Source organism: Amblyomma mixtum, chromosome 3 (genome assembly GCF_055824585.1).
Source record: "Amblyomma mixtum isolate Tamu chromosome 3, ASM5582458v1, whole genome shotgun sequence".
In the NCBI taxonomy this organism is placed as follows: Eukaryota; Metazoa; Arthropoda; class Arachnida; order Ixodida; family Ixodidae; genus Amblyomma; species Amblyomma mixtum.
The window spans coordinates 144724043-144736139 of record NC_143014.1 but is presented as its reverse complement, the minus strand read 5'-3'; the positions used below and the strand labels follow the sequence as shown (position 1 = coordinate 144736139).

Sequence of the window (12097 nt, the reverse complement as noted above, 5' to 3'; positions counted from 1 at the left end):
ATTACGAGCAGGTCGAGGTGACAGATTACGAGAGAGAAGGCACCGAGCGAATACGTATCTCTGCTGGCGTACGTCGCATCACCTGCCGCCGCCGCCGTTTATATGCAACCCGGTGCTAGTGACAACGGTGCTCGCCGCGCAACCGGGAGGGAAGACGCCGATTCGTGTCATTTGTAGGAGTGCGGAGACGGATGGGCGAACTCTCTTTTTTTGCAGCCAGGATGGGGTTGTAGAGCAAAATTCTTAACTGGCAACTTTGCTTCCCATGAAGATCGACGAGATATTCGCTCATTCGCTGACCAGCCACAATTTAATGCACGAATTTACACGCCCAACGCACTTAATAAAATCACCTCATTGGGGACTGAAGGAAGCTGCGGGAAGATTTTAGGGCTGACGGCCGCCACCCCTCGCCTCCCCTTGGCGTCGTCAGTTCCCAGCTCCTCGAAAGTCTGCGATACGTAGCGTGTAGCTTGGATAAGCATTGTTTTTTGTCTCCGTTACACACCGTGACCGTTATACACCGTTACGCACCGTCAAGATGAAGAGATAATCGAAAGGTTCTACGCAGACGTGGAATCGGCAGTGAGTAAAGTAAAAACGCAGTGTACTGTCCTGATGTGCAGTTTCAATTCAATGGTAGGCGAGAAGCAGGCAGGCGACCAGGCAGTTGGGGACGACGGCATAGTTCTAGAAATAGTAGGGGTGATTTATTAATACAGTTCGCAGGCCGATATACTGTACGGATCACTAATACGTTCTTCGACAAACGGAAGAACCGCAAGTGAATTTGAAACAGCCCGAACGACGAGGTTAAAAATGAAACAAGACTAGATATTGTGCGCGCACCCTCTCGGCAATGTGAGATGTAGTGACCATAGCATGGTAATGTCTTGAATTAGCCTGTATTTGAACAGTGAATGTAGAAAATTAATGCTAGGACGGAAGAAACCAATCAACAAGCTAGCGGCAAGAGGGAAAGAACAGGAATTCAGGATCACGCTGGAGAGCAGATATCCCGCCCTAACAGAGGACGATGACCTTAGTATTCAGGATATGAACGATAATCTCACAAATATCATTACGGAGTTCACGGAGTAGGGGGCGGGGTAGCTAGACAGGATAACGGGAAACTAACTCAGGAGATGAAAGACCTAATTAAGAAACATCAAGGCATGAAAGCCTCTAACCCCGTAGATAGGATGAGCTGGTAGAACTCTCAAAGCAATAAGCTTAAAGTAAACGGTATAATGAAGTATAATGTGGAGAGCAAGGACCAGGCTTTGAAAAATGGAGGCAGCCTAAAACCGGTCAAGAGATAATTAGCCACTGGCTAAAATCAGAGGTACGCATTTGGAAGCAAGGAGGGCAATATCATTACGAATATGGATAATATATTTAAAATAGCCTAAGTACCGTATACACAGATCACTACAGTAGCCGAAAAATCAGGATGCTAATGATGAAACTACTGGTGTCCAAGAATTGGGCATCCCGTCTGTAACGAAAGAGGAAGTAAAGAAAACATTACAAGCAATGCAAAAAAAAAAAAAAGAAAAGCGGCTGGTGAGGGTCAGGTATCTGCACATTTGTTGAAGTACGATGGGGACATTGTGCTAGAAAGGCTTGTCACCCTGTACACGGAGTGCCTCATGACCTCGAGCGTGCCGGAAGAATGCTAATATAATTTAATCCACAAGAAAGGGGATGTCAGGACTTGAAAAATTACAAACCGATCAGCTTACTGCCCATTGTTTAGGAGGTATTTACAAAGGCTTATCAAATTAGATCAGCCTTAGACTTCATTCAACCAAAGGACCAAGATGGCTTTCGGAAGGGCCACTCGATAATGGGCCTTATTCACACCATCAATCAGGCGATAGCCCCCGCCGCGGTGGCTCAGTAGTTACGGCGCTCGGCTGCTGACCCGAAAGACGCGGGTTCGATCCCGGCCGCGGCGGCTGAATTTCGATGAAGGCGAAATTCTAGAGGCCCGTGTGCTGTGCGATGTCAGTGCACGTTAAAGAACCCCAGGTGGTCAAAATTTCCGGAGCCCTTCACTACGGCGTCCCCCATAGCCTGAGTTGCTTTGGGACGTTAAACCCCAATAAACCAATAAACCAATCAGGCGATAGAAAAATGCGCAGAATATAACCAACCACTACATACGAGGTCTGTTACAAAAGTATCCGACCTTTGACCGGAGGAAAAAAACTGGCATAACTGGAGCGTTGGAAACCTAATCACCCTCAAAGTAGTCTCCTTGGGACTCCACACACTTCTCCCAGCGGTGCTGCCATTGGTGGAAGCATTGCGAGAAGGCCTCTTTCGGAATGGAGTTTAGCTTAGCTGTCGTTGCAGCCATAATGTCCTCTTTTGTCTGAAATCGCGTTCCTTTCAATGGCCTCTTGATTTTGGGAAACAGCCAGAAGTCGCAGGGGGCCATATCAGGAGAGTAAGGAGCCTGTTGAACTACAGGAGTCTGGTTTTTCGCCAAAAAAGTCTGAATCAAGTACGAGGAATATGCAGGAGCATTGTCTTGATGGATGCGTCAATTTCCTGTTGACCACAACGCCAGTCTCTTGCGCCGCACAGCATCACGTAGGCGACGGAGGACATCCCTTGCTGATTGCTTAACCCTGCGGTGCATACTCGTGGTGTATCACACCGCGGGAGTGAAAGAAAGCAGTCAGCATCACTTAGACGTTGCTGCGCACTTGGCGGGCCTTCTATGGTTTTGGTGACGTGGAATGCTTCCACTGCGACGTCTGGGATTTGGTTTCCGGGTCGTACTCGTACACCCAAGACTCGTAACCAGTGATTATGGTGTTCATGAAGTCGAGATAACTGTTTGTGCTGAATCTTCCGAATGGTTTCCACTTGGCTCTCGCCCAGTTTCTGGCAAAATTTGATGCAGTTGCGCTGCTCCAGTCGCTCCGCCATTTTCCTTGCAGTAAAAAACCGACGACAGCACTGCGCACTACCTTACTCAAACGCTGTGTCCCAGCGACTGACGCTGGCGGCAGGCGGGAAAACATTCGCGCATGCGCACCAAGGTTCAAGGCCGGCTGATGCAAGCGCGCTTGTTTCATATCCATCAGGTGTTCGTAAAAAGAAATAATAAGGTCGGATACTTTTCTAACAGACCACGTATAGCCGTCATAGACTACGAGATAGCATTTTATTCGGTCGAAACCTCAGCAGTCATGCAGGCATTGCGTAACCAGGGTGTAGATGAGGCGTATGAAAAGGTGTTGGAAAATATCTATAACCGTTGCAGAGCGAATATAGTCTTTCACAGTGAAAGTGATAAAATATCGATAAGGAAGGGTGTCAGGCAAAGAGACACTGTCTCTATGGTACTATTCACCGCGTGTTAACAGAATGTATTCAGAGAACTAGATTGGGAAGAGCTGGGGATTAAAGTTAATGGAGAATACCAGAGGCGTGCGCATGTTCGAAATTTTCTCATATCGAATCGAATATTCTTCTATTCAATGCACTGACCTAATCAAATAGAGTACATTCAGAATTATTCGAAACGAATACGATCTAAAGTTTTCGCATAGTTTTCGAATAAAACTGACACGAAGTTCGCGTATATCGAGCATACCGTAGTTTTCTTCGACGGCAGCGTTCACGATGCTCAGACACATGACCTCCAAGACTGGGCGATGCGACAGGGCACAGCCAGGCATAGCAAACACTGCCTTTATGCCCGAAATCGGAGACCATGGCCTGTAACTCTCGTCCCTTTCAACTGAAATGTTGCGCTAGTTTGCTTGGCATCGTCAGTAGCAAAAGGTGATTTTTCAATGCGCTGGACGTGACGATAACAGAGTTAACATACTGGCTTAATGCTGCCTGTAGGTATCACTGCTGCGTATGTCGACAAAAGCTATAGCGCCGCCGCTAGCGCTTCGCTGTTTCGCATGAATATTCGTTTTATATGAATATTCGCGCAAGTAGCGAATAATTATAGCATTTGATTCGTAGTCGATTCGGTTTTTAGCTACACTATTCGCATTCTATTCGGTTTTAAATAAGTACTGTTCTCACACCCGTAGAAAATTCCATGATAATCTCAGATTTCGCTGTTGGCATCTTTGTTAAGTAACTCAGGGAACGAATTGCAAGGCATGACCGAGGACCTAGACGGGCAAAGCAGGACAGTGGGTCTAAGAATAATACGCAGAGAACAAAAGTAGTGTTCAACAGTCTGGGACGGCAAAGAGCAGTTTATGATAGGCGGTGAAGCGTTGGAAGTGGTAAGGGAATGCGTCTAAGATGGGATCGAGTGCATTGGGCAGACACTCTCGGGAGATGAAGAGCGGAATTACTAATATCCCTCAAGAGTAAAGTATACAAAAAATGTCTTACTCAGCTATGAGGCAGAAACATCGAGGCTAACGAAGACGATTGAACTTAACTTGAGGACAACGCAGCGAGCTATGGAAATGGAAATGCAGGTGTTACGTTAAGAGACCGGAAGAGAGCGGAGTGGGTCAGGGGAAGAAACGCGACATTCTAGTCTAATTTTGAAGAAGAAATGGCCTTGGGTAGGGAACGTAATGCAAAGGCAAAATAATTATTGGTCTTTAAGGGTAACCGAATGGATTCCAAGAGAAGGCAGACGTAGCAGGGAGCGGCAGAAAGTCAGGTGAACGGATGAGATCAGGGCATTTGAGGAGACACGGTGGCTGCCGCTTGCATATGACACTGCCAATTGGAGAGATATGGGAGAGGTCTGATGGTATTTAAGGGTAACCGAATGGATTCCAAGAGAAGAAAAGTGCAGCAAGGAGCGGCAGAAAGTTAGGTGGACGGATGAGATTAAGAAGTTTGCGGGGATACGGTGGCCGCAGCTGGCACAGGACAGGGTTAATTGGAGAGATACGGGAGAGGCCTTTGTCCTGCAGTGGGCGTAGTTAGGCTGGTGATGATGATGATGGACCGTAATTGCGATGGCTCAGTAGTTATGGCGCTCGGCTGCTCATCCGACAGACGCGGGTTCGATCCTGGCCACGGCGGTCGAATTTCGATGGAGGCGAAATTCTAGAGGCCCGTCTACAGTGCGATGTCAGTGCACGTCAAGGAACCCCAGGTGGTCGAAATTTCCGAAGCCTACGGCGTCCCCCGAAGCCTGAGTCGGTCCGGGACATTAAACCCCCGCCAAAACCAAACCGTAGTTGCAAGTGTTCACCGATTTCAGCGTACACCTTCCTGCACAGAATCAGCCGTAGCTAAATAACTAGAAAAGACGAAGAAATTGTTAGTGCAACAAGGACAGCAGGAAAAAACACAATGCACTAAGTTCACCACCCTCACTTTTTCATTCAGTTGCTGTTTTTTTTTCTTTAACTTCAGCACCGTCATATTCCGGAAGCAGTTTCTATGTGCAGATTCTGTTCGTTAACTCTGATGTATTTGATGGACGGAAAAGCAGGTATAGCCATACTTTGACAGATGGTATCCGTTCTGGGTATGTTTAACCAGATGGGTTGCCATACTAACTACTTTTTGAGGCATAAAAGTTTATTATGTTTCACATGCATACAAATAGTAATTGCTCGCAGCTTGACTAGAAATTTAATGACATCACTTTCAAGACATTTCGACCACTGGTTTTGCAGAAAAAGAGTGGTTCACATTTGTGCCACTGACTTCATAACGAGACCTCAAATGTTGTACGTATTCGTACAACATTTTAGCCTTTTATATTTTTTTTTTCGCGCCATAATGGGTCGCTTAGAACTGGACAACTGGGCTTGTAAAAACGCACACCGAGGAACACCGAGGACGCCAGTTAGCCGAAGACAAAAGCGCGCTGAATGGTTTGTGTGATTGGCCGGTACTTTTCAGCGTTTGCCAGCACAAGTGGTAGATAAGTGCACTGCAGCCGTCCTGCAAAGGGTTCAGATAGCTGTAGGGCTCAGGAGTTTCTCTTTCTGCCAGTCTCAAGAATGCTGGCACGCCACCGCTAGAAAGACTTGTTGCCTTTGCTTCCCACATGGCTTGTCGCACCTCGTGAGGGAAAGATGCTTCCGGCACGCAACACACTATACCTAGCCGAGTTTGTCCCCTATACTACACAAGTTGCAAATTCGCGAAGTTTCGGATTTCTCCAATTCCTACTAAATCTACATCTTGATGTTTCCACTCAGTAAATCCACGTTAATTCGAATTATCGTGACCGATAATTCGGAAGTTCTTCACGTCGCACCCCACTGAACACCGCTACGTCTGCTGCGCATCTAGAAAATGTATCTGTATCGCAGCTAGCTAGGCGTTAAGGGCAACTATGAAACATCTTGCGAGATATTTTGTGTACGTTTTAAGGATGCCCCGTACACATGGTCAAAAGACTAAATAAGGTTTCTCGTGGGTACACAAAGCTTCAGTTAATATATTAAGCACTTCGTACTAAAGGTCGCCACATACACATCTACGCAAGTACACGAAATATCAAGGAATGCAAACCCCGCATTCATCTCACTATGAGAAAAACCTTCAATATATAGGATGCCTCACCTAAGACTGTCAGCAATTTTTTTAAATTAGGTTTTTTGAGTTAGAAGAGCTATTTTTTCGTCATAGCATTGTCAGCGATGTAGTGCACCACATTTCAGCTAAGACGCACTAACTAGCAAGCTGGTTAACTAACGTTGAATAGTTAATTTTTAACTGCTACTGTCAAGCTCCTTACTTATTGAGAGGTTTGTCGCCCATTGTAAGTGATATCCATGTAAGTTTTTGAAATTTCGAAAATGCCATTCTCGTCACCGCTGCAACGCAAGGAATTTTGGGACCGCACACCGGCGAAAGCGATACCGCGCGACCAGAAAGCGTTAGTGCCTACGAGCGCACTGGACCTTCAGTGGGCGTTATGTCACGGATTACCTCAACAAGTTTTTGCGACGAAATTTTTATGTCTTGAAATGTAGCCTTTAAATAGCGCGCGTGCGTGCGTAATATAGTACATATATAGGGTCCGGCAAGTCGGGGATCCCAAATATATCTACGTGCTGTTAAAAAAACTGAGGGGGGAGCGTCCGGCGATAACCTTGAAGCCTAGTCTTTAGAAGTAAAGACATAGTAAAAAAAAAAGAGTGTCTCCCCGTGATCGCACCACGTGATAGCGTGCGATAAAATCTAGCCCCGCTGCGCGCGCGCATGCGCGGATTAGCGCGGCAGACTGACTGCAGATCAGCCTCCTTGCTGTAGACCCTGTAGACGCCCGCGCCGCGGGTCGCGCATACGCGCGCACTAAAACATACCAGAATCAAAACATAAAGGACTGACTCGGAGAGCGAAAAACTGAGGGAGAAAACGGCTTCATAAACGCTCGGCTTGCGAACGCTCCGCGTGACGTCGAGCTCCCTCCTCAGTTTTTTTTCACACTGGGCCACGGTCCGCGGCGTCCTGTATTACTCCGATAGCCAATCAAAACAGAAAACGAAATCAGCTTTTCAATGTCTCACTTTATAATTTTTTTCTAGTGATTTTATTGTGAGAAAAGCTTGAACGGACTAACTTTTTGTCGAGGAGGACAACTCGTACCGTCGTGTTAGCAACGCGATCGTACGCTACTTGTCGACCGTGTTTCTTATTCCAGATAGCTAGATAGAAAAGTTTTTTTTTTTTTTTTGAAATGCACGATCAATCAGTACACTGAAAATTTCGCTACTTCGCTCAACTCAGAACTATATCTTAATAAGCACGGTAAACTGGGCTAGTTGGTAGGAATTCATACTGAAAACTGCGCAAAAAACGAAGACACAGAACGAGAAGGCACGAGTTGATAGTCTGCGCCCGTGTCGTGCCTTCTCGTTCTGTGTCTTCTTTTTTTGCGCAGTTTTCACTAAATCTTAATATGCTTATCTTTTTACGACTTACGATGAGTTAAAGAGGGTTTATTGCATCAGTCTTCGTGTATTCCACTTTGTGTACCCGACTCCTGTATCAATCGCACAGATTAAATGGCTCAAGATCTCCTCTGTACACCCACGTCTGAGCACGCTGTCCTGCAGCCCTGCTCGAGTGTACAGGGTTGGTCAAAAGTTCGCAGGCCACGGGGTCTGCTTTGTAGCGTTATTGTTGGGCCCTTAACATCGCTAAGAATATAACACGGCTGTGAGAAGCGAGAATGATGCTTCTCCTGCCCCGTACAGATATACTGAGCTTCGAGGGCTACGAAAAGTGCGCCACCAAATGACCCGAAAGCAGACTCTGTGGCCTGGAAACTTTTGACCAACCCTGTACCTTACTCAGCAGCTGCAAATTTATCTACAGTGAAACAAGCTACACCAGAGCCTTAAATGCTGGCTCTTACTGTGTCTGAGATTGAGCGGTTTCTAAAAGTACTCAATTATTCTCTACGCAGGAAAGCCAAGGCTCTGGACACCTTTCTCCACATAATGTCGGACGTGTGCACTCGGAAAGTGAGAAAGAACGGAAACAAAAAGAGAGAGAGAGAAAAGTTCTGAGAGAGATGCGCACGGTGAACCATACCTTTAATTCGTTCAGTCGAATACAAATGTGCTAAATTAAGGCCTCCTTCACTCAGTTACAAGGCCGCTGATTATGACTCTTGGAGGTGTAGATCGAATAACAAACATGCCGATTCCATCTGAATGCATGATAATGTTTCTATGTGCCTTTTCGTTCATTCGCTGCGATCCACATTCCTATGCTTTAATTTCCATGCACACTCATTCATTCATTGTAACAATAAAATGATCAAATAGGCAAACTGCGGTGCTAGCACCAAGCCGAGTTTTGAAGCAATTTTTGGAGCAACCAAAATAATGCTGGCGCACCTGAGTTATCTTGGAGCATTATGGAGCAGCGGAACCGGCATTTTAGAGTTGTTAGGTGTAGCTGCGCTGCTCATCAGGCTGCCAATTTTAAAACAGGTAAGTATAATATGGAGGAACTGAATTCAAGCTAACATTTAACTGCCTCAAGGCAGTCCCTTATCTGAGGTTCTTAAGGAAGATCATTTTCAAAACGCTTTAAGTATATTTTTTTCTTCGCGAATGCTCCTGACGCCGCAATTCCGAGGCTTGCATGCCATTTATTTTGTGGGGTTACCACCTGTGATGGGTGTTAATATGTGGCTCTCTACCCCCATAACGCACGGGTTCGGGCCCGAGCAAGCTGAGGGCACAGCCAGCGTTCGCCGCACGCCTGCGCTCTCGCTCTGAAGGAAGGAAGGCGCCGTTATTTGAGAGCACATGTGTTTATTAGTAAGCTGCATTACAAAACACTGCACTAACCCCCAGGCCTCGGTATAACCCACAGCCCAGCCGCAGCACCCGAAAGCTGGCCCGCGGAGCCGCGCGCGCAAAGCAAAGACTATACATACGTGCGTGACTGCACAGCCAAGGGCGATCATATGCCGCACGGACAACCAAAGGGTTAAATTGCGCTCGACACAACACGAGGGAGGATGGGGAATGCGCGGAGCACATCTTGACGAAGCTGGTTGCACGTCGATGGCCCATCGCGCGCAGTCACCAGTGCAATGGCCGGCGACGATGGAGAAACAGCCATATCGGGCCCTTCCGAATCTGGAGCATCAGTGCCGCACAGGTGGGCGACAGGACTCCGTTCTGGCCTGTACTCGACCTTACATACTAGGTAAGAGCGTCAAACCACCCGCGTTCTTGGTACCCCGTCAAAGGCCGGGGCACCGGGAGGCGAACTCTACGCATCTTTCTGCTGCCCCAAGCCGGTGGCGGTCTCCCCGTTCCTTTCCCGCCCGCAGCCTCTTGCCGAAACAAGGCCCCCAAATGTCACTCGGAGTGACCCAATGGACACGCGAGGTCGAAGCGGGAAGAACGGAAGGAAAAGTGATTTACAGCGGTTCTCGAAGGAGTTTCCCTTGGGAAGGACGACAAGCAACGCGGCTGCCTGCATTCCGCTCGCGGACACCCCAAGGGGGGTCTCTCTATAACGAGCGAAACGGCAGCGGCGGGAGCGCACTTGGGCTGCTTAGGAAGCCCAATCCCCACAATTTGCAGTGCATGTGTTCTCATTAAAACAATGTTCTCAGCCAACATTCTCATGTGTCATGTGTCAAAGCACATACCAACGCAGAGAGCAGGGGTAAATTTTAAGCTCATTCGTTTTGTCATGACAGAAGTCCAATACTGTAGAACGCAGCTGTAATGTTCCCAGATGCTGCATTTTCCTGGCTCCTGCATTCTTGCGGGCCGGTCCCACACCAGCTTCCATAGATTTCCATGCAATACAAACTTAGCTGCTACATCACTGCTTTGCGGAAGCGTCCCGGCATGACTCGTCTCGAATGCCATATCCCACGCCTGCCCATGCAACAAGTGCCAGGAGCTGTATTAAATTCTGCTTTGCCTAGCTTGACTACAGAAGTGTCAACCATGCCGAGCACACACAGGCACTACACAGGCTGTACGCGCCCCAAAGTACGTTTATGTGCGTGGTACGGTTACAGCACACCATCTATCAAAGCTTAACCGCTTGACCGCGCTCCACTGTGTTCTGTGGCTTCCAAAGTGCTCCGACTACGCCAACGAACCAAGCACTTAAAAGGCGGTGTGAATTTCCTATGCGGGATGATCACGTTCCATCTCTGCATGTAAGGCAAGCGGAAACAATCGAAAGCACGAAAACAAAACCATGCCGCGAACGACCATGCACGGGTAGTCTTCGGGGGACTGTTGTTTGTTGCGTGCTTTTTCCAGCCAGAATGTCTGGATTTTATTATGAGTTCGGTAGGATTAAAGTGGTCGCTGCAAGAACAGCAGAGAAGCGTACGTAAGCTGCACCTTAGCCCGTTCCCTCCCCACCACTTCTCCCTTCTACCGACAACTGCTGCTGTGGGTGCAGAGCCATCCCAGGGCCTTCTGCGCACACAGAGCGATCCTGAGTGCTGGTCATGTGAGAGCCGCACAGACTTGCAAACTACAGAGAAGTATGTTCTCTTTGCAGGAAATGAAGAAAAAAGGGCAGTAGTCAACGGCGCAGAAGATTTTCATGTGCCGAGGTTGAAATAAACTTCCGCTCAGTTCCCTCCTGGCGGTTCGTTTTTCAATGTCTTAGGCTACTACGCTTACCAGTGGGTACATTTCTTGTTCTGCGGTCCCGTGAAAAACTCGGATGGGGGGGGGGGGGGGGGGGGGGGTTCTATACTGTAACTGCCAACGTTACACTTTGCTAGCAATGCAGAGAATGCTCCTCGTCAAAGGGATGCTACTTGTTCATTCCCAAGCCGAGACAGAGGGGCAGCCACACAAATTAAAAACCTAAAAATTTTGGTATTGGTTATTTGGAACCGAGTCCATTCAAAATCACAGTTCGTAAAAATTTTTTGAGGTTCCCGAATTTGCAACACTAAATTCACTGGATAATTCGAGTGGCTAATGCCTTGCTGACCAGATAATGCGCAGACTTCGGTTGCAGCCTCTAAGACTCCCGAAAGCTGCGCAGATTGAGCGCCATTACTCACCTCAAAGTAACTTGAATATACTTTTGGCAGTCCCTAAATTTACTGTGCAAACTTTACGGGCGCATTCGTGCAGCGGTGTGGTAATGTGCAGAAAAGGGTACGGTACATAACTTCAACCAAATCCAGACCTAAACCCAAGCGCAGCACTTTGGGCAGCAAATTCGTCACTGACTTCTTCGATGCTCCACATGGTGTCACGCAGACGGCAGCAAGCTAAATTTACAGTGATCTGCGGTGAGCTGCGACGAGGTTTGTAGATTTTGTTATATCAAAGGTCATGTACGACTGTGTCACGTGAAGACATTTGCTAACCGAAATTCTGGAGACCGGCAGTGACAAAATTTCCCACTTGCTTTTCCCGTTTTACTCCTTTTTGTACAATTCAATAGGCCACTAAACATGTACACTTCTGGCGGTTTCACAGAGCAATTTCTTTCCCTGGAAATGTTTCTGCCGCAACAGCTGCACTGCGACAGGTCACACTAGCCGCAACCGCTCTCTTGGGCCGTCAAAAAGGCCAGGCATTATCACCGCCCAAGACATTTAGTTTGGTGCCCTTTGGTGGAATTTTGGCAATTTTTATCAGGATGGCGCAATTCACTATTACGA

At 47.5% G+C, this 12097-nt stretch overlaps 2 protein-coding genes across 4 annotated transcripts in view; one reads left to right on the top strand and one right to left on the bottom strand.

Annotated features, from left to right (window-relative positions):
- LOC149352261 (uncharacterized) overlaps window positions 1–11058 on the top strand; it is a 79648-nt gene extending 68590 nt beyond the window's left edge. For 2 of the 3 annotated variants that reach the window (XM_089581419.1, XM_089581420.1), the window contains exon 5: window positions 10972–11058. The gene's annotated coding sequence lies outside the window, so the exon portion shown is untranslated. Of the gene's footprint in view, window positions 1–8383; window positions 8935–10971 lie in introns of those variants that run through there. The other variant, XM_089581418.1, reaches the window with a different exon arrangement.
- bcn92 (LYR motif-containing protein bcn92) overlaps window positions 1–12097 on the bottom strand; it is a 35796-nt gene that overhangs the window by 15609 nt on the left and 8090 nt on the right. The gene's annotated exons all lie outside the window — the stretch shown is intronic.